Below are 22,430 nucleotides of genomic sequence, written 5' to 3' on the forward strand. Positions count from 1 at the left end.
CGCTCTCGGGCCTTTCCTCCGAGCTCCGCGTCAGACGGAGCAATTCAACCGCTCAGGACGAGCTCCCCCCGCCCCCCCCCTTCCAGTCCAAGATGTGATGATGTCACCAAGGACATCGCACAGAAAATCGTGAGCGTAGAAGCGCGTCCTCGGGGAAGACCCGTTAGAAAAGCCGGGATCGAATACCGACGGAGTGATTTTGCTGATCGCCGTGCTTATCATGGGACCGGCGAGACTCCGGCAATCGGACCGGATTCCTGAAGCCGTTCTTCTCACTAGACATCATAGTCGTTGTCGAAGCTCGGTGTTTTTCGGGGAAGTTCCGAAACGTCAAAACATCCCCGATGTGTAAACTGTCGATTTTGAAAGACGATCCCTTATCCCGCCTGAGTTTGTATTTTCCCTTTCCAAAGTTTTGGATATGCTTCGCTCCGAAGGTTGGACCCTAGTCTTCCCAGAATCCGCGTCAAGCGCCGAGGTCGTCCTAAATGATTGCGCGTCACATGGGTGTAGCTCTTCCCTGGGCTGTGCTTCGAAAATGCGTTTTATGGAGTTCCGAAGCTTCGTAAATTCCTAGCTGCGGGAATAACGTTACATTCGAGCCCGCAAACCGGGGACAAAGTCCAGCCTCAGCCTATTCGATGGGAGCATTCCCAGAATGGACCTCGCCGTGCCAAACTCATCGAGGCCGAGAGCTGAGAGCTACCGCCTCCGACAGCGTCAGTTGCGAGCGCTTTCGAAGGATTTGGTTCCGGATTCAGGAGCACCCTACAGAGTCTGTCGCTCGACGAACTCTCTGGAAGCTGAAGGAACGTACTTGGATCAGAAAGCAGCAGCCTCAGCATGTCGCTCAGAAGAGACCCGGCGAATTAAGATCCAGATCAGAAGAAACGACGAATGCGGCGGCTGGGAAATTAGATGCGATCCCACGAGCGAAATTCGACATCAGATGAAGAGGGAGCCGTCCACCGATTGACGTCACGTCTCCTCGCTTCCATTTAGAAACCTCGCTGATAGAAGTCACTTTTGCGGTGTATACTTGAGTGCTCAAAAGACTGATGGCAAAGCGCCGAACATGCCTCATCGAGTGAACGTTCGAAGACCTCGCATCCAGGGTCTACCTCTCGATGTCCCAGTCAGGGCGATTTCAGGGAACGAGTACCGACAGAGGCGGAAACACGAGGCGAGGGTTCCGGGTGGATCCTTGATCGACTTTCGTATATACGGTACGGATACGATTCTCCAGAAATTGTGGCTACCGAATTCGCCGATAAGGATTCCTTATTCTGAGGGACCAGCTCAGGTCACTGGCTTTCCGAAGGTCGACTCAAACGTCGCACGAACAAAGTTCTCAAATGTTTCTGGGAATCCTAAGAATAGGGGGAAACGAAGAAAACGAGACCCTCGAACGCCTGGAAAGATCCGCCCCCGAAATTCTACACGGAGATGATCGCTATTCTCTCTAGTGGTTACACATTATTTACAGCCAGATACTTTCGGCGACGTCTTTGGGGCCGCGTCAACGATTGTTTCGGTGGCTCTTCGGGACGAGGTTGTCAAGACAATTTCTTGCGAGCATGTTTCTGGATTCACGATTCGCTCTTGAGACTGAGTCTCTGCGATTGAAGCCGGAGTTGCCGCTGTGGCTGGTGCGGTACGGGGAATTCGAGTTCTGATCATCAGCTCGGACCGCGTCGGCTGCGTGTCGCTCGCCATCGATGCATAGAATGAAGATAATGAACGATGATTGTGCTGATGGTGATGATAGATGACGCTCCATCATAATTGATGATTGCTCGTGATTCTTGTTTCGAATGCGGAGTTTATTACACTGGATGGGCACACACGCATCCAGCTCAGATATTCTTCATGGTCTACGATCGGATAGCGTGTTGTTGACCATTTGATGTGGCGTTTCAATCCGCCTTCCGTGCATCTTCGCAGAAACTCAAGTCTGCCGCTGGAACGCTGTCATCATCTGGATTTCTTTGGAACCGAACAGATTCCCTTTTTCGCGCTGCTTATCATTCCCCCGCAATTGTCCGGTGTTTTGCTCGTGAATCGAAACCTCTGCCATGTATAATTCTATGAAGGCGAGAGTATCCGCATGAAGACACTTCTGCAATTGTAACGCAGGTGAATCTGCACGCCACAGCCTCGGAATCGCATGGACAAGTCGCATCTTGAAAGACTCGAGTACTGCGTCCGAAAACGACGTCTACTTAAAATGACCACAATATGCCCGTGATTTCCTCCGTCAGGCGATACCTGACTCACTCGGAAAGAATATTATCAGGCGTCTTCGAGTATATCCTCCGCCAGGGAGTACCTGGCTCGGGACTTTCTCGGAAATTTCGAGCAAAATGTCTAATCAGAGGGATTCCCGGTTTGACAAAGAAGACTTCCCTCATATTAGAACGGGCTCCGATCTGCGCCCCGATCCGACGTCCTGATCAATTCGAGCCCGGTAATATCCAGAGAATTGAGCGGCTGTGGAGGTGTCTGCGACGCTATGGACTCATCGCATATGCTCAGGCTGTCAAGAAATCCGGCAGAAAACTTTTGTGCGCTTGACGAGCACTCTTAAGATGCTGTCGGACCTTCTGACTCGCTCTTGGACTTCAAACGGTGGAGAGCTCTCGATCATCTTGGCTCTTGATAGTTGAAATTTCGGAGCCGCCGCGTTAACCGATGAGCTCATTTCTCAAGACAACGGTTGTTTGCGATTTTTCTTAGATGCCACCACGGGGCCTCCTAAACGTTCCCTGAGTAACTCTCGCCGCAGCGGCGGCAGCAACCGTCTTCGGGGTCAAGAGCGTGTGGCAGAAGTAGCGATTCGGCAATGGTAGCTCTACGCGATCGGAGAGGCAACTGAAGCGGCGGCATTATTATATCCGTGCACCTTCGGAAGTCCTCGGCACACCGGGGAACATCTCGAAAAATTTAGCTCCAGGCAGCAGCGCCCCACATATAGACCGACAGACCTCATCTTCGTTCCAAGAGTTTTGTGAAAAGTCTTCGAGAACGATCTCTGGGCAAGTGCACCTGTCGTCGATATCGAAACCACGGTTGATCATTTCCATGACCGTTTGAAGATCCATATGCCCCCGGACAGTTCTTCCACACGGTGTCTCCCCCGTGACGTAAGCCATAGCGACCAGAAGATAACGTTACCTTTTATATTCTGTCACGGCCGACGTCATTGTGATGCTTTGAACGTTGGAAAAATTGAATTGTTACGCCGAGATGGCGAAAACAGTTTTCTGGCACCGTTTTTGTTCATTCGTTCCTCAAGGGTCAATGCGAATCGCTTTCGTCCGATGCGGAACGACTCTAGACGTTTCTATTGCGCGGAGCGGAGGTGCGATCTCGACTGGCATCGATGTCTGAAGTTCCGTACACAATCAACTCGAGGATCGAGAGCTAAGAATCTCTCGTGGTCGCGAGATGATCTGAAGCAGAAATACGGCTTTCAAATCGAAATAGCAGTCCGGTCCAAAAGTCGTGCGCTCCATTCGTCGCGGTACTCAATTTCTCTTCAGCTAAAGTATCTGACGTCCAGGAAAAGATCGCCAGATTTTCACGTAGCATCAAGCATTAATGAAGCACATGCGTCGATCTTGCTCTGCGGCTCTGAGCCGTGTATTTGAGCTCCGGAAGTGCTTCCCCGATGGGTACCGCTGTGAGGAATCCGATGCATCACGGACGCTGCTCGTTATGATTTGACGGGTCGTAAGCGCACGAATCGGCGGCCGTTCCCACAAAAGCGCTCTTTGGCTTCTTCTCTATGGCTCAATTCGAACAACGGAATTCATCAAACGCCGTGGGACACGGTGTATTCCTCCCCGGCGAGAGGAGGCGATGATATTCCATAAAGAGAATCTTCATTCCTCGGAAGCACTGACTCCGGACTTTTCCCCCTTCAGAAAATTTTCCGATCCACGGACCCGGTGCTGGCACCACTTTCGACCGGCCAAAAATGACGAGTGTTTCTTCCTTCCGTCGCTGAATCCGAGCCGAACTTGGAATCTGCGAGCAGTCAGGTGATGTTGGAGAGCTCCCCAGGACATGGATACTTGAAGACGTTTGCACGCCATCTGCAGACTCACACTGACTGAGCCTTCACTAAGCCTTCCTTTCGTGAGAACGACACCTCAACGAGTATGGTGCGCGGAGCTGCAGGCTCGAATTGACTGCTGTCCCTCACGAAACCCCCTAGGGACCCCATGAAATCCCCTGAGGGTCTCAGAAGGTCCTATAGGATTCTCTTCGGGTTCCCTAGGGCTCCCTCGGGGCTTCCGGAACGGCCCTGCTTCCATCTCGAACTTCTATACTCTTTGAGCGGATTGCAACGTCGGTCAATCTGGCCATGTCCGCCTGAGCTCCGGTAATTCACCGCAGCTCCACATTGAAGAGCTCAGAAGCCTGATTAAAGCACAGATTGGAGGGAAGTTCACGCTACACAACATCGTAGAACGTATGCTCTGCGACCTATGAAATCAGACTGAGATACAAATTCTCACAACGCAAATTCTCGAAATCGAGGCGAAGAACGAACGGGAACCGTACCACGAGCCATATTCCGCATTGACCGAGACAGATGCGATGTCGTGATACCGGTTGTCGGTATGCTCAAGGAGGGGAGATAAAGCGGTTATGATCTGCGGGGATAAGTCCCACAGCACCCGGACTTAAATCTGCGTTTCAGAATTTCACCCCACTACATGATTGAAAAAATCGCCCCGTGCCGCAGACTCTCGGAGCCTCTTGCGGAGGGGCCGGACGAAAGCGAAAAAATAATTCTGGAGCCCCAGCTGCGAAGTGATGGGAGGAACATCGCCAAGTGACATCACCGTCGTCATTCCATCTTGTGGTTTGTCTCATCGTCTCCACCGATGTTTGGTCCGCATGTGGCCGGACTTCACGCAGAGAATTCCGACATCTGAAAATCTAGGATTCTGAAAAAAAAATCCGCCTTTCGCATCTGAGAATCTCACTCCTGTTCCAATCGTCTCCGACCGCTCATCTCGCTTGCTCTGGAGATTGTTCAACGCGCATTCAATCGATCAAAACGACTTTCAGCATTGTGGTCGAGCATCTCCAATCAGACCCCCATCTTAGCCCCTCCTGGTCCTCAGACTGATGATCTTTTCAAGAAATTGACACTCTCGAATCGTATAATCCGTCTTTCCGAGCCAGAAGCCTTGCGGTGTCGGCCGCGACAAACAGATTTCCTCATTTATTTCGCGCATATTCCAATCGATCCTATGAATGATTCGAGCTGTTGGAAAGAGAAGCCGAGATTCTGGATTCGCCATCAAGTCTGAGTCTGCGGCCGAAGTGTGTCGATCGTCGGAATCTGAGGGAGAACTAAGAGGAAGATCAAGCATCTCGAATCCGTGTTGGGGCTGTCTGGTCTACCACAACTCGAGCTGCCCAAGGATCTATTAGGCTTGAACCAAACTTCAGTTACCGGATCGAGAGTCTTTCGAGATACTGAAAGTTCCACTTTTTTGTCTCAGTTAACATGGACGGGAAAAATATTTGAGCCGCTGTCGAGAGTCAGAATTCAGGTGAAGGCAAACTTTTCGCGAATGACTTTCATAGCTTCTTCTTCTGGGCACGACTGACCTCCCTTATTCAGAGTTTTTTCGACGCTCAAAAAAAGCGTAACTGTAAACGAGCCACCAGAGCGTCAGCTGGCAGACTCAAGTAAGATCCTGAGCGCATATCAGCCGAAATCGGGATTTCCCAACAGCATAACGACAAGTGTTTTTTCGGGACTCTCAACCCCTGAAATCGACCTGATAAGGATCGCGCGCCCGGGAATCCCCAAATGGTCTCTGATTTTCGAGTTATGCGCTATAGGCCTCATTTTATAGAAGTCGAGCGTTTCGGATATCTGAGTATACCGACCGATTTCTCCGCTCATAAGTCTTCCGCTGCCGAAGCCTGCTTACCTTCAGCGTCCTACTTGGCTTCTGTAGCTCAAGTGGAATCGGAAAGTTGACCCGCTTTCATTTTCTGCAGCCCTCATCTGGAATTGTTCGAGTGAACTTCTAGCTGCTCCATTGTCCCGGCATCGTCACCATTCACTTCTTCGAATAAGAAAAGTGCTCGAGTTTCCAAAGGTTTCCACGGGAAGCTTTGCGCCTCCGTGTAAGAACGCTGAGCAAGGAGATCCGAAGCAGCCCCGAGAGTTCGAAATGGCCTCCATTCCTGCCTTGAAATACCTCTTTTTTTCACAATACGGTTCAGTATCCTTCTGACTTTCATAAAAACACACTGGGCTGAAGCCAATTGTCCGAACGATTCGCGAGAGCCAGACTCAATTTGTCGACACCGTGGACGGGTCTACTCGGCAGCTTCGCAGCGCAAGCGTTATGCGAAGGGACATCCCGTATCGTGTTGGACACCCCGACAAAATCTCATTTGAGCTTCAGCGGCGTGATCCGTCATCGCTGCGACGGCGTCTTGTCTTTCGCGGGGCAGTCAGCTCTCTGTTGTGTTAGCCAACTCGCCGTTTACGAGCACTTATGTTACTGAACGATCCCGCCTTCCCTTAAGAAAAGCTGTGAGGATTCGCTTCAAGTATGTATGGTGGAATGTTCCGAGGAAACTTTACTCTCTTACGTTGCGAAGAGCATCAGCCGTAATTCCGTCCGAGCGAGGACTCACATGAATAGAAAAGGGATCGCGGAGTTGGCCCTAATCCAAAAACGCGGAGCGAGCGCATCCAGGGTTGAGGAACATTGTGTGTCATGGAGAAACGATGGTCATCGGAAGCCATTGCATCGTCCGACGTAAGTCGGTCTCCGGCACGTATTTTCCAGCCGATATTGCTCAACCCATCTGCGTGGGCCAATTGCTTAAGTTGATTCAAGAAGTTGAGAGAATGGAAAAAAACTCCCGATTCAGATCCTATTCTGTGGGTCGAGGCGGGGAGCGGTCTTTTGTGAACGGCAAGCTTCCGCTGAACACGTTCGCGCTAGTTCCGCGTGAGGTCATGGGTCATGAGCGCGCTGCGGGGTGCGCTTACTATTAGGAAGAGGTTTTCAGCGGAAAATTAATTAAGAATCGCGGTACTCCCTGAGAAGATCGCAGATGCGTCGTTCTCTGCGAACAAAGCGTTGACTTATCGCTCCGATCCTGAGCAAGAACTGCTATACATCAGCGGCGCCTCGCACGCAGTCTGTGACTCGTTCATGAAAGTAAGAAAAAAAATATATATATATCGTATCTTAGAGCGGGGATGATAGACAGAAGATTTTTTCTCCCAGAAACTGGAGTCGAATCTCTTCGTATCTCTGTGGCTTCAGAAGATTGTCTATTTATGGGGATCCTTCGCTTTCGATTGACACACCCGATCAGACCCAGTGCCCCACTTACAAGTTCGAACGAGAAACCTTTAAAACGGCTGGCAGACACGAGCACTCACGATACGCGCGCATCGCGGACGCTGATTGCATAACCCAGAAGTGAAAGACCTTGGTGGGCTATTCGCTTTGTTTTAATGTCTCCGCGGCCTTGACTTTCCAGAATACTCGTTCAGGAGACCCACTGTCTGCGGTAATTTGTCATCATAAGGGGTAATGTCAGTGAACCGTAACCCGTCGCGTCGTCGAATCGACGATGTTCCGAATGCAAGCACAGCCGGGTGAGAATCGAGGGACCTCCCGAGTTTCGCGCTCGCCATTGTTTCGGTTCATCGCGGGAGCAAGACTCATCTGGCACCTACCTCTCTCGGGACCTCCCATCTGTGTTGTGACTCCTCTCGTTCTACACAGAATCTAGTCGATACAATGTGGGGCTCTTCCTGGAGCGTAGGAGTCGACGATTTCTGATCGGACGATTTGGCATCGTCTCCAAGGGGCGAGGGCCGTATTCAGTCGATCTTAAGCACTCGCGGCCAGAGGGGCTCTAAACTTGCACAGGGCAGCACTGTCCTTCGTCCACATCAGGATGGACTTATTCTCCAGCGCCAACGCATGATGATCGTGATGATGGACGTCTTCGCCGATCGAACCCCTCTCGATGCTCAGAGCTCCTTTCAACTTCCGCTCCCGGGATACTAATCGGACGATTCATCGATGCTCGACCGTCTGCTCAACTGATGCCTCGCGAGTCGGTTATCAGGAATAGGGAATAGGTAATCGATTAGGTACGAAAGAATACAACGATCGCGATATGTCTTCTCGGAAAATTTCGTTTTATTTACATGCTATCTATATACTCAGCCAAACACTATTTACACGAAGAATGTCCAGCGCACAACATACTATATCAAGGTATCTTTGGAGTAGGAATTCATCCCAGGTAGCATGCCCCCCTTTTCGCCAGCTTCCGGCTTTCCATCGACTCCTCGGGATGGAAATTTTCACTATGAAGGGACATTGACACGACCACGAATTCGTTACAGAAATGGACAAGATATTGCGAAAGCATAAATACTGCTTTGAACATTCTTTTTCTTTCGACGACGCTCAACGTCACGAATGTCCATATTCCTGAATTCTCACAGCGCTGAGCGTGTTGTGCTAAAAGGAGGGGTCGGAGAATGAATCGATAGCTAACACGCCGAATTATCGTAGCGAGGTGGTCGGAAGACTTCGGGCATTTGAATCACGGCTTGTAGAACTGGGTTCCTAGCTTCCAGAGGGGCTTGGAACTCTTCAAGTGAGGTGTACGGCGGAGGAGGGTCGTCAACATCTGGAAAAACTCAGGCTTAGTTCGGGTGAAGTTCCACATCTTGCGTGAGCTCCCCGGCCGATCGGGGTCTCGTCACTGTGACTATCGAAGCGCAAGCTTCCGCTCCTTCGATCTTCGGAAAAAGTCCGATGGAATCCTCGGGCCGCGTGTCTTGGCACGATGTGCAAACTATCTTCGAACTGTCCGAGGGAGCCCGAACGACTACCGGAAACTCATGGCTGGCTCCGGCAGCTCGGACGAGACCTGCCTGCGCCTGCGTCCGAGCTCTTCCGGGGAATTTGGGTATTCAATAGAGCGTGCGTGTTGCGGCTGGGCATCCGCCACTTTGATCATCTTGATAATAATCCGAAGAAGCAACCATCCATCCGTCCGCCTGTAGGCTCGCTTTCTCATTCGATGATCGTCGAAGGGAAGAATAACGAGGAAGAAGAGGAATATAATAACAGGCTATCCGGAGCAGCAGCCGGAACCACTCCGTCTCATCAAAACAAAGCGGTGGCCGATATTTCGGGTCCACAGTCGAGGGCTGCGGCCGCGCTTGGGTAAGGGGAACTGTCCCGAGACTATCACGACCAGGTACATTGTACCTCCGATGTTGACCGCCCGCCCAGCAGAAACTTTCGCTTTCAGGTAATACCAGACTTGCCGGTCTTTTGCATGTCGTTTCGCGTCCAGAAGTATCGGGTTCCAGAGGATCTCATGAAAACATAGTTGGACCTGTTCACATATCCATGATCCATGAATAGTCGGTCCGAGCTGGATCCGCTTCCGCACAAGGGCGCGAGGTGTGTCCGATCCTGTCGCTCAAATACGCGAGGAAGCCCAGTTGAGCGAGACACAGAAAGCCATCCGAGCATTCCGTATTAACCCAGATCTTCACAGATTGGCAGGCGCGTCGTTGTAGTAGCGAAAGTCACTTTCACTGGTGAGTCCCTCATAGCCACCATCCGGCGGCTTCGTCGAAAACCTATCGATGTTCGTCGGGATACCCCATTTTACGGCATTCCGAGCGGACCCAAGCGATTCGGACGTGTCAGTAAGATGCCAAAGATAAAGCACCGAGAGGATCTTCGGGGCAATAAAGGGCAGGGGACGAAAACACGTCAAGGAAGTAACAAGCGCGGGTCGTGACCTATTGCGTGAATGTGCAGTTTTGTGAATGTGAGAGTGGATGAGCTGCGATCGTCATTATTGTTATCATCGCTCTCGCGATTCAGTCACGAATATTCTTACCGTAAGAGATCATTGACATGGATTGCGACCTCGGAACTCCGCCTTGTTTGATATCTTCAACGTGCTTGCAGCCGGCGCACTTTTCTTCGTCTGTCAAGTAGCACGATCCGGTCACTGAACTACAGAAAGGATCTTTTCTCGTTGAATACGTCCTGTGGATCATAATCACATTCGTGAGCAGGCGTACGGATGGAGCGCCCGTATAACACATAGACATCTTTTTTTCAACGCCAACTTAATCGAATTCACGAACTGCGCCGATGAGGTCACGGGGAGCGGCTGAATCGGCGCGCATGAACTCGATAAACCTGCGCGTCCACACGGGCAACATTTTTCCGAAATCGTTCGCTCAGATCTTCCACATAACTCTATCATTTTTCACCAAGTGCCTCTTCTCGATTGAGAGCCCATTATTTCGTCATTCATGGTCATTTACGGCGTTCATCGTAACTCGCTCACAGAATCTCAGAGTTTCTATCGGGGCTTCGTCACCACACATTCGCGTCGCCGAAACTCACCTTCGTTGCGTTCCGTCCCTTGTCGCCGCCGTCGTCCTCCTGCCTGTCCCTCGAGGACTCCGGCACACCAACAGACCAGTAGAAACGGTGATAGCTAATAGAATGACTCCCACAATCCAAAACGCCAGGGCGTGCGCAGATCTCAACGAGGCCTGCTGAACGTCAATCGTGTGTTGGAGGGCTGGATCCATCGTGTGCGCGAGAGGTGCGAAGCTTGGGAAATGCTCTTGTCTGTGAAGAAATAAAATGAGAATAATTATCGTTATCAGCATAGAAAGAGAAACAGATTCCGTCTTTGAGTGAGAGGATCAGGATTTAGGATTGGGAAGAATACCCTCAGTGCCTCTATCAGAGACTAGGGTGCGATCAGCCGGCATGACCCAGAAGCCTGAAACCGTTGTGGTTCGGGAAAGTTCTTCGCTGACGAAGGCCCGGGGGTCTGGGGATGAAAGAAAGGTCGCACGACTCTTTCTGAATGGTGGGGACCAGGCATTTCTGCGGCGAGAGATTCTTCCCCCTTCGGAATTCACGCGATTTCCTCCGAGTCGAGGTTGAGCGACAGTTCTGCGGGCCGAAGGAGAGCGACCGATTTCTCGACGCGTGCTTGGCCCGTCGACAATTTCGAGGTTCGTTCTACCACGAAGTGGGTCGGGGTTATGCAACATCAAGGAAGAACTCCCTTCCTGATGCGAGAATTAGATTAGATGCTCAGAAAACGGATATTCATCCGTCGCCGGCTCTATGACAGAAATCTGATCGCTCCCGTAGTTTCCAAGAGATTCTCGTCACGCAGAGAAGATAAATCGCTAATAACAACGCCGACGACGCGAGCGATGACGGCCGCGGTCGAAAGTTCGCTCGGGGAGAAAACAGCGCGCACGGTGTCTTCAACCCTTGCTGTGTCAACGGGACGTTCACCTCTGAACAGAGTGTCAATGCGGTGTTCGATGCTCTGGAGCCACATTAGACATGGAATCTCCTACCGCAGTCCGACCGCTGGAGTCGTTCCTGCCGCTGCCGTCGAATGCTCCTGCACTGCATCAATGGCACAAGTCCAAACGATACGTCTGTTTCGGAGAATGGCAGAATCCCACAGAAACCGGCCGTTGTTTCGGAGACCTAGTGAGTGTGCGAATTCGACGGTCGATCGGTTCCATCGGAACGAAGCTGCGTGGAACTACTACGACCGTTGCACGTGCGGGAACCGAGCCCCTATTGGGTGGCGAACGCGGAGACACTCCTGTTCCTTGACCACGGGCTGCTCCTTACTCCGTGACTTGCCCTCACGATATCATGTACGGAATTAGGTCCTCCTTCACTCGGAGTCGACGGACGCGGACCGAAATCGACGATCCGCGTATCGGTGCGATGACCGATGCTTTTCGCATCACGAGGATTGAGGATGACAACTTCAAGCTCCAATCCTCGAGGGTCACGCGTCGCCGCTGAACGCTCCAGCTCGAGAGTTATGCGAGGACCCTGTTCCGGCTCCGGAAATTCTGATTGAAAGACTCACATATTCGTAACATTAAGCAGTTGAACCAATGTCCCGTTGGGCGGTTTCATCGAGTCTGTAGTGAACATTGTCCTCTGTAGCGAGAATGAACACGGGCGTTCTCTCAGTCTCTGGATCACCTCTTTCCGGCAACCTGCGAAGAAAATGAAAATTTATGAAGAGACAGCAGTCCGAGAATGGAGAGTATAACGGAAGACCGATTCGATTTCAGAGCTACAGCGCGGGAGTTGTCAGGAGTACGATCCCTGAGAACAGGAGCTCAAAGAGATATCGCGAGCATCCGAGTCGCCCTGCATGGAGCTCCGATTCCAAGCTCCGTGGACCATAGACAATCCCCAAGACGGCTCGTGCGAGAATGTTTGCAATTACCGGAACTTCTTTGAATCGAATAACTAAGCAAAACACGCGCTGCTATCACGATCGCCTGATTCACGATAGGGGATAGCCCAAATAATCACGCTCGAGCACAAGTCTCGCCTTATCGAAGTGGCTCAAGGCGCTATCCGGCTGCAGGCTTCATCCTCCCGAGGAGCTGAGGGCTTCAGGCATGGATCACGAAACACCCAGGAGGACTTCCGATGTCTTGGTGATCGGTCATCGAACGCACCTCAGGGGAATCATCCGTGGATTGTGGCTCGGTTCGACGTCAACGGACCGGCCGATCGTTGGCATCAGCTATGTTGAGGCGGTTCGCTTTCAATATTTCTATGGCCAGACCTACGTCCGAGCGAGTTGCTCCGAATGTGTCCCACGAGCAGAACTCTCATCGAGCTCCTTTCGTTCTGCGATTCCGAGCTAGACGCTGTACTTTTCGTCGTATTCTCCGAGCTTCTCGCAGAACTTATTCGCTTCGGACGACTGCAAACCCCATACTGAAACGGATTTCGCTCGGCGATGTCTCCGTCAGGTTGTGGTTATGTGAAGCAATTTTCCTGTACCGTCGTTTTCGGGACTTCAGGCTGTCAAGGGGGAGGTTCTATGTATAGAAGGAGGATTCGGAGTATCCGACCAAGCGAACTGACGCTCACATTCACCAATCTTGATCCATCGGAGCTACAACAATTGTGAAAGCTATTTTTAACTTTCTTAAGATATCAACAGCGCATTGCTCCAACGGCGCTCCGTCATCTGTGGCTTTTTCTCCCTCTATTCCTTTTTTGAATGCGGACGAATCTATTACCGTGATAGCTCCCGTTCACGATCCGTGCTTTCGCCGCTGGAACCCGGGTTAGGAAGCGGCTCATGGTGGACTAGCATAGCAGAAGATTGAGAAACGAAATATAAGTCGCGGGAAGTCCTTTTGTAGACTCCTAATCTTCGAACACCATCATTTTCAGAATCAGCCTGAGATTCAATTGGAAGGTTTCTTGGAGTCTGAATTCTCGCATCCGCTCGAGGAATGCCGTGTGATTATTCCAAATTTAAACTCAATTAGGATTCGGACAGATAACGGTGATGACGGCCGAGCCGGTGATTGCGCTCATGAGCGATGTAAATGAAAGCGTTCGGCTCCCTTTTTCGCGCAAAAAAGCAAGTCGTAAATTAAACAAAAAATAGGATGCGTGCCAGGGGCATCGGGGAAGACTTTCGTCATTGAAGAATCATACGAACATCAAGATTGCGCTCTGTTGACCAGGAATATTCTTGGAATTTGAAGCACAAGAAAGCGCTTCATGAACTTGCGGGTATTAGTGGAATAAGGCTTCGTTATGCAGCGTGAGAATGCAGATTCGCCTATCCGTTTCGGTTCAACGATTCGTTTGGCTGAGCGTCGTACGTCGCGTTGTGAACTCGAGGGACTGGAAATCGGATTTCCGAAGAATTTTACGTCAACGATTATTAACATCGGCGCTCTGGGCTACACAGGAGACCACGTCGCATTTGGATGTTTCGGAGATTTTTCGCAGACTTCAGCTGTACGATAAATCGAAGAGCAAGCGAACTCTTGATCACACAATGACTTAAGAAATAGACTTGCTCTGCGGGGGAGGTCTGGCGCGGATCCAACGCTTTCAGCATCGCGGGGCTTATCCACGATGCGACTGAGATCAGAAAGAAAACGTCGAAACTGAGTCAATTGAACATTTTCACTGAGGCTTCGCTTCGGCTTCAGATTGTCGTGAACCAAATGAAGAGAGCCTAAGATCTCCGGGGAGAACCACGAAGCCCGTAGGTTCGCTGATGCAGGTTCTTCGGAGTCTCTCCTCCACTTCGGGTGCTCCGACAGGGCTGGCCCTGACCAATTAGTTTTCCTCTGACGGGAGCTCCCCGAAACCTGTGCTTTCCAGGATTGAGCAGCCGATTCGAGATTCTGTAGATTTGAATGATTGACAAAAGGAGAAAGCTAGCTAGAAGTATCCTACCGCTTTTGGCAGGGTTCTTCATTCGCCCGGTGACAAACTGCGTCTCTAGAGATTTAAGACGACTTTTCAAGTCGTTCCGCCTCAATTTGTTGCTCTTCTACCGACTACAGATGTCGTTATCAGATTTGTCTCGCGCAGAGCCGATTGCATCGCATTTCTGAGCTCTTGTGCCAGAGCTGAGCTAATATTTATACCGGTGGCGACGCTGGCTGCTCCGAGAAAGTCAGGAGGCCCAACTCCTCCCGTCCCCGAGAGAAGACTTCTAAACCAAAACAAAAAAAATCGGAAAAAATCAAGACCCGTTTTATGTTGCCTTGAACGGCGGCTGCTGGTGCCGCCACCACCTTGTCGCATTTTTGCATTTGCTTTCAAAGACACGCCGTATTTCCATGATTGATTTTTCCTCCAGAAAACTGAGCTCTTCTCCCGAAAGCGGACGCGCCGGAGATCATTCGCTCCAGGTTTAGACGAGCATCGATCGTCGCAAAACCTGGCCAACACAATTGATAAGGTCCGTAGACGTGGGAACGAGATTGATATCGGGTGTCGATAGTGACATGAAACTTCATAATCATCGGTGCAGTGGCTGCTCCTTTGATGGAAACATCAACAGTCGCAATGATCTCGATAAAAGCATGGACAGCGGCCACAACCACAGTAGAGGCGACACTGACGAGATATGTCGCATGTCGCAGGCGCGCCGAAACGAAGCGAGACTGTCGCGATAGCGATCGAACGGACATCCGCATAATTTTCCCGAGACTCTTATTTTTGTGCTCGATACAAAAATGAATGTCTAATAGAGTCCCCTGCTTGCAAATGCATATGTAGGTTGTCGAGCAACTTCAGCAAAATGTTGTCGACGCATTGAATGTCGCGGCAAACGTCATGCCTTCTGGCCTGCTACAAGTCGGGTGTTTGCTGTGACACTTGTGGCTGTTCTTCTGACGTAGGACGGCTGACATCGTCTGCGTTCCCTTCTGGCAACCCGAAATCCACTCTTCGCTGTTTGCCTATCCTGACTACCTCGCAAGACACGCAAGGTCGCCGTGTCCGTCGTCATTCCGGCTTCAAGCTTCGCCTTTCTATGCCATTCTGATCTATGGTATTCTCTCCGAGATTATTCCGAAATCAGGGAGATCCCCTTCGATAGGATTCGCTGGACTGAGCCCACTCCAATTCTGGCGAGAACTCGAACCGATTCTCCGAATTTCGATTCGTTAAATAAAATTCGCTCATTCGATTCCGAGCCAGATATCCAGGAAAAAAATTACGGATTGACTTGTAACTCTCCGTTCTCGACAGCTGAACTCTGCAGGTCAGAGTGGCGAATGACGAGAAGAAATTCAGAGCTATGAGATATCGATGCAATCGCCTTTCGATCGGAACGACCAAACTCGGTAGGACGTACGACGGACCGCGAACGTTATTCGGGCTCGTTCGAGTCACAGTCAATCCGACCAAGATCGAAGACGCTGTATCTAGATGGCATTGCATCGTACATAAGCAATATCCGCGACGTGATCCGTCGTTCCTGATGACGGGAGTAGAATCCTAATTCCGCGAAAGTCGGGCTCCGCTTCGATCGTCTACTTCACTCTCTGATGCATTTAATCGAGGCGACCGGCTATTGAGAGGTGGGATCCGAATACATTCGGTGTACAGAATGCACGACAGCCGCGTAATAGTATAGATGAGTCAAAACGGTCTGGAGCATGGCTAGAAGGCTCTCTCGCGCGCATTTGGGACCGTGCATAGAAGATACGAGAAAGCATTACGCCGACGTGCATACGAGAAAGATTTCGCCAATCAAATCCGCTGTATCTGGGTTTATGACCGGCTGCTTGATCGCTCCACGAGGGACCCCTCCTTCTCCGAGAATGCACTCACGCACGAACTGTGCTTGAGGCAAGTCAAACAAATCGTTGATAACGAAATGCGTGCAGAGAGTGGACGACAAGAGAAAAGTGAAAGTGTCCAGAAGCCGCCGCCATCACCGCGCTGCCCCTCGATTCCGTCCGGCAGGACGTCCGCTTGATGCGGCGCCTATATGTGAGCCGAGGGATCTACATAGTCGGGAGTTTCGGGAATTGTGGCCGAACAATTATCTGAGTACGCATCGAGGCGGCTCTGAAAACTGTATTCGATTCGAAATACATATTTGCAGAACTCTAGATATGTGTCAAGAGGACTCTCCAGTTTCATCGAAATTGCAGATTAACATCGAGCGGAGCCAGGCTGTAGCTCGGTACAACTCGGTGGGAGATTCGTGCCTGATCGGAACGTTCCACGCGAGATGCATCGAACCAGAACTCTTTCTTCGGAGGGGAGAGCAACAATAACACAAAGAACCGAAAGGGAAGACACGTACGCGGGCCGTTCTCCCATTCCCGAGAACTTCGCCAAACAGCGGGCGATGCAATAAAAATATTCAGATAATGTTCGAGATCCCTATCGAGTTTGAGATTCGCATTGGAAAGCAAAGAGACTGCTGAATCTGGGATGGCACTGCTTTTTTTCTAAGAATGATGGAGATCGACATCCGCGCGATTGTGATTGTCAGTATCATGAACGTACGTGGGCATTTGCGTAACAATGATCTCTCAGCGGCAACTTGAATAGCGCTCCACGTGTCGTCACGCCACAAGACTGCTCGCTTATTCATTCGCTTCACGGGAACATTATTCAGGAGGAGACCATTCGAATGAAAGTAGGTATGACGCTTCTTGGATTCGCAGCCCGTAAATGGGACTTGTTGTTTTGTTGGGAAATTGATGTGTGCAGGATGCGGAGGCAATGCCAGAAATCATCCCTGATCTTGTTTCGACGAAAAATCAAGACATTGACGAAACGACGGAGGACTCGACGCAACGATGCCCCTGCTGCTGATGCATCTTTTAGCTCATCTTTCGTCTCAACTGTCGATCGCCGCCTTGCCGAATCGTCGACGGGCCGAGCTTGACGCGCCCATCAGACCCATCAATCTCGATATTCTGGAAAGTCAGTTCTCTCGATTCGAATTCATGTAATATTTCCGATCATGTTCGCCTCTCTTCTGGCTCCCCGCACTTTCTTCGCTGTGATGATTGATCGCATAAGTTCGTTAGCCTCTGTTTTTCTCGCGATGCTCGATGAAAAAAACACACTGATCAATTGCAAGGATGGATGCCGCATGCCGCGGAGCGACCGAATTCTGAAATAATCCTCGGATTCTCTGACCGAGACCGATTCCCCGCCACACCAGAAAGTCTCTGAGGAATGGGAAGATGGACGAGTATGCATCAGAACCTCGAAAACGACGCTCTCGATCGTGGAGAAACTTTCCAGACCTCGGCTTAAGATATATCCTGCAGAAAATATGCAGAGCTAGTCCTGGATTCTTAGCACTTCAATCCGCGCAGTCCCGGTAATATCCAGATCTAATTTCGCTGCACCATATAATAAGGATATTCCACTTTTCGTTCGACGAGAAAAAATCGATTGAAATTCTGGCGGACCTACGGCCCGCGAAATTTCGCGAAAGTGTCGGATGATTACAGATCGATCCACGACAGATAATTGGACCAGATGTGGAATTGTTCCGCTCGATCCTTTCAATCATCCAATTCACACAGCTAGCTTATTTCCCTCAAAGGAACGGGCAAACAATGTCTAGCTCCTATCAAATCTTTGGAATTCGGGAATACCGTCACACCATACTTGGAGGGTGAGTCCTGATTATTTATTCGCTCCGAGAGGGACGCCTCCTCGCAATAAACCCGAATGGAATTAGATTATCGCAGAACAACTCGCTGATCTTCCGAGGCAAGCTCTAGCTGCTGACGTCATACGGCAAAATTCATTCGGGATGAGGATTCATCGAAGAAATGCACGTGACCGAGTGCAAATATATCGTGGGAAGCGATACCAAGGAGGAGCACTTGGGCTAGTCAGATCTTCCTGAAGATATGTGTGCCCCGGTCAACCCGCGCACCGAGCGATCAAACATCTTTTTTGTTCGCAGCGTCGTACCAGTTCCCTTTCAAAAAACCTGCCGTCTCGACGAGTCGAGAAAGTCGCGATAAGTTCGTGAGCCTACATCAAAAGAAACCAGACAACGTAGTCGGAAATCTTCTGGCCTTAAATCGGACTCGAATGAAGTCAATAACCAGGATTTAGTCTGCTGCGCACAAGTCGTCGAGCGCCACCCAAGAACCTTCGTGAACATTTTTTTCTCACACTTCCTCACAGCTGTCTGGTCAACAGATTCAAGAAGTACAACAACAGCACTGAGACTGTCTACTGCGGAATAGACGCCCGGGAGAATGATCGGTTCCAATTCTCGAACAGACGCGAGACTACAAGGAGACTCGCGTAGCTTGCCGGGCGATAGCCGCGCCGACAATGATCCCTTTCAGAGCCTGAGTAGGCTCCAACGCTCCCTCGTAATCGAGCCCCTTCCTCGTCACTATTTCGTGTTTTTTGAATAACGGCTCTCCGCTGAATTCCAGGTCATGTTTCTTTCAGAAGATCACACACACGCGCAGCATAAAAACTGTGTTTAGAATGAACGTGGCTGCCCTTGGCGGAATTATCATCCAGTCGGTCGTTGAACTTGTGTTCGTTCCATTCAGCTTCTGGCAGAATTTCTCGTTTCTTCTCCCTCTGTTTCCGACGTTGTTTTGGAGGTAGTGCGTCACTGAGTCGCAGTTAAACACTCGATCAAGATGATTGCGATTCTGCGAATTCATCGATATCCTGACGCTCCTAATTGCGAGCGGCATGGACGACCAAGTTGTTGTAATGCATGGCGCTTCACCGATGGGATCTCGAGACTTGAATCAAATGAAGGAAAAGTTATTGAGGACCGACGAATGCTTGATCTCGTTCTGCGTTCCAGGTCGGCATCAATTCTCCTGGCGAGTTTGATCCATGTGGATTATCACTTCTGCTCCTACATCGCGACGTCGGCGTCGTGAAATGGAGAAAAGGATGCAAAGGGCTCGGAGACTGTTGTCGAGCGCCGACAAAATGAATTTCCATGGTCCCCGTCCCGGGTCTCGGTGGCCCGATGGCCGGTCGATGGAATCAATTGGATTTTCGCACGAAAGGAATTACTTTTACTGTCGATCACCAACTACCGAGTCTACGTCCACCGCTGTTTGCCGATCGGGTGGAAGATGCGGCGCACAGTGTCAGGTCCTACGGGAACAAACATCATTCCAAACACTCTGTCGGGCCAGAGACACTGCTTCTGGTGAACTTGTTATTTGTCTCACCGGATTTGAGTACGACAAGACGTCATCCTTTCCTTCTCGCCTATGCAAACCGAGCTGCGTCGAGTCTTGAAGTACCTTGATTCTTGGTACTCAATGCTCGAGAAGAAAAGAGGTCGCTCCGGGGAAGAAAGAGATCGAATCGAGAAAGAAGTCATTTTCCCTTTCTGTTCCGAACTTCCAGAACGAGGTCCATGTCGATTTCATGGCAGCTTTCGCAACGAATTGAAAATCGGTGTTCTCCAGTCGACGGATAAGCCGGCCGTCGGACAGTATGAAGTCGCTGCGGTGGTGTTGCCAATCGGCAAATGCGTTACAGCGCTTTGACAAGCGTCCACTTCGCTTCGCGATAGAGTCACAACGAAGCAAAAGGAAATCGCAAACGTTACGAATGATCTATGTTGCAACGGTATTTTGTAATTTGATTTAAATTTAAATCTCGGAACTCTATGTCCCATCATTAAGTACAATATCTCTTGTCAGCCCAGCTTCGGACATGAGTAATGAGGGTTCGATGGGCGGTGGCGCCGGCGACGACTACGCGACACATCGCTCGTCCACCGCGAAGAGACTCGAATGACGACGTTCTCACGTATGACGGAAGCGTTGGGGCTTCTGCCAAAAAAAATCATTTCGTGGAACATCTTCCAAACTGAGTCCGCGTTTCAGTCTCCGCAATACGCCGCGTGATGTCATCGAATGTTTTCGGGCTTTTTGGCGACGCGTTCCGTACTAACAGTAGTTTGGTCATTCGGGGATCTGCTTATCTCGCTGTCGAAGTCGAGGCTCTGTTCGCGTTCTCGACACGAGACTTTCTCGTATAGGTTTGCCTCATGCCGTGACTCCGAGTTCTTCCCCGCGAACAGGCATCGGGAATCCGACCGGAGGGAATGCTTCAGCTCGCGGAGAAATTGGGCTTCTGTATCGATAGGTCAGAGTGATCTTCTGGCGGCAGGAGCTCTGGCGGTCCCCGCTCAGCCACCGATGCCTACCCGTGAGACTCGCCCGGAACGTTTCTTCTTGTTTCTGTCCCCTCGGAAACGGAACTATCGATCCATTGTTCTGCAAACGCTGCCCTCTCATCATGATCGTTTTCGTTGGAACACCTAAATCGCTTGCGGTCCGGAGCAATTTGTTGCCGTCGATCCCTCATCAGAACAATGAATTCCGGAGCCCGAATACGCTCCCCGATGGGAGAGCAGTACGGAACACGATCTACAGTTCGAAGCAAGACCAAACTCGAGGCAAATACTTGATGGAGTACTAGCGATTCTCCTTGGAGCTTTCTTTCTGAACCCGATTTCTGACGGACTTCCGTGCGCCGGAATCTAGTCCACTCTCCCCTCGGAAACTCCGGGGCAAGAAAGTAGAAAACGATGTACCGGGAATTAATCTGCCGGCTCTGGAAATTCACCGTCGAACGTCCATCTCGCATAACTTCGGGGAAGTTCCCAGCTTCTCTCTCAACAAGGACCGGCGAGACTTCTCCCAGACGGTTTTCTGAGAAATTCCCGATGACCTTGCTCTTGAGTAACATCTTCGAAAGCTGTATGTAACTGTTGGCATCTTTGCCCATGAAAACGTCACACAGGAAAATCACTCTCCTCCACCCACTTCGGTCGCGCGTATCAGGCCTTATCGGAATCGTATCTTGACGCTGTCGATAAAAATATCGGCGAACGGTTTTCGCCATATTTTGTCACTTGTGACCAAATGTGACAGTTTATGTTTCCCGGCTCTGCTCCACTTGCATTCGCCGGGTCGGAGCCGCGAGTCGAAAGCACACAGCGGAAGCGCAGGTCCCCCTTCAGAGGCTCGAACGGATTTCGCTTTAGGCGCCTCCGTCGGTATGCTGAGAAGTCGGAGAGCAATCGGAAGCTTCCATCTTCGCCCAGATGACGAGTCGTGCCTTCGGAGCGGAATCAGAGGTATGCGGCGAATCCTATCTCGTTGTTCCTTTTCCAAATACCGAAAGTTGAACGACGTCGGGGAGATTTGTCGAGTCGAGCGTTTTCGGTGAAGCATGAGTGATTTTTGAAGGAGAGATTCTTCTCGCATGATCCCTCTCGGTGTAATCGCTGTTTACTCCAAGCTTGGGAGGACTGAGTAATTGTGTTTTTGATTGTATTTTCAACACGGTCATTTTTCAGGTGCTTTTCAGTGCCTCTTCGCGACCCCAGTGTCAGCTCGTTGACGGGGGACAGATTTTCCAGCACGAGGGACATTTAAAGGAACTGAGTCGTTTTCGAAAGGGCTATTCAAAGTTTGGAGACATTCCTGAAGTTTCGTTCTGAAAAATGGCACCGAACGACTTCAGATGTTCTGTGCGTTCTTGAAACGGCGGCAGCGAAAAGAGAAGGAAGAACGTGGAGGAAACTCACTCTGGAAAAGAGTGATATCTTTCAAATGACTTTGTGATGGTTCTCGGGGAAGCGGGCGAGTTGAGCAAGTTCAAAGATTGGAATGTCGCTCAAGCCAGAAACTTTATTCTTTCCATTCTGCCAGTCCTACCCGAGAGAGGTGAGCGATATTGGCTTGGTAGCTAACGATTGAGAATAAGTGCGACACGGTCTTCGGATTCCGGATGTGAATACGTTGGATGAGCGCCTATGAGGCCGTTGGATGATTGATCGTATTCAACGACTTCGGACATGGTGCTGATCGGTGTGGATTGAGCGACACTAATCGGATTGCAGCCTTCCACGGAACCCCTGATACATCGATTCGATTGTTACGACATCAGTGTGGATTCGAGGATTAAGTCATTCGATTCCGACAGGCTGAGCTCCTTGGGTTTAATACCCACCAATTTGTGAGCGTTTCGATCTGACAACTC

At 50.5% G+C, this 22,430-nt stretch overlaps 1 pseudogene; it reads right to left on the reverse strand.

Moving 5' to 3' along the window:
* Nucleotides 1-8,569: 8,569 nt before the first annotated feature.
* LOC114828495 (uncharacterized) lies at nt 8,570-22,247 on the reverse strand (annotated as a pseudogene).
* Nucleotides 22,248-22,430: the final 183 nt, after the last annotated feature.

This window comes from Galendromus occidentalis, unplaced genomic scaffold (genome assembly GCF_000255335.2).
Source record: "Galendromus occidentalis unplaced genomic scaffold, Mocc_1.1 scf7180000077530, whole genome shotgun sequence".
NCBI lineage: Eukaryota > Metazoa > Arthropoda > Arachnida > Mesostigmata > Phytoseiidae > Galendromus > Galendromus occidentalis.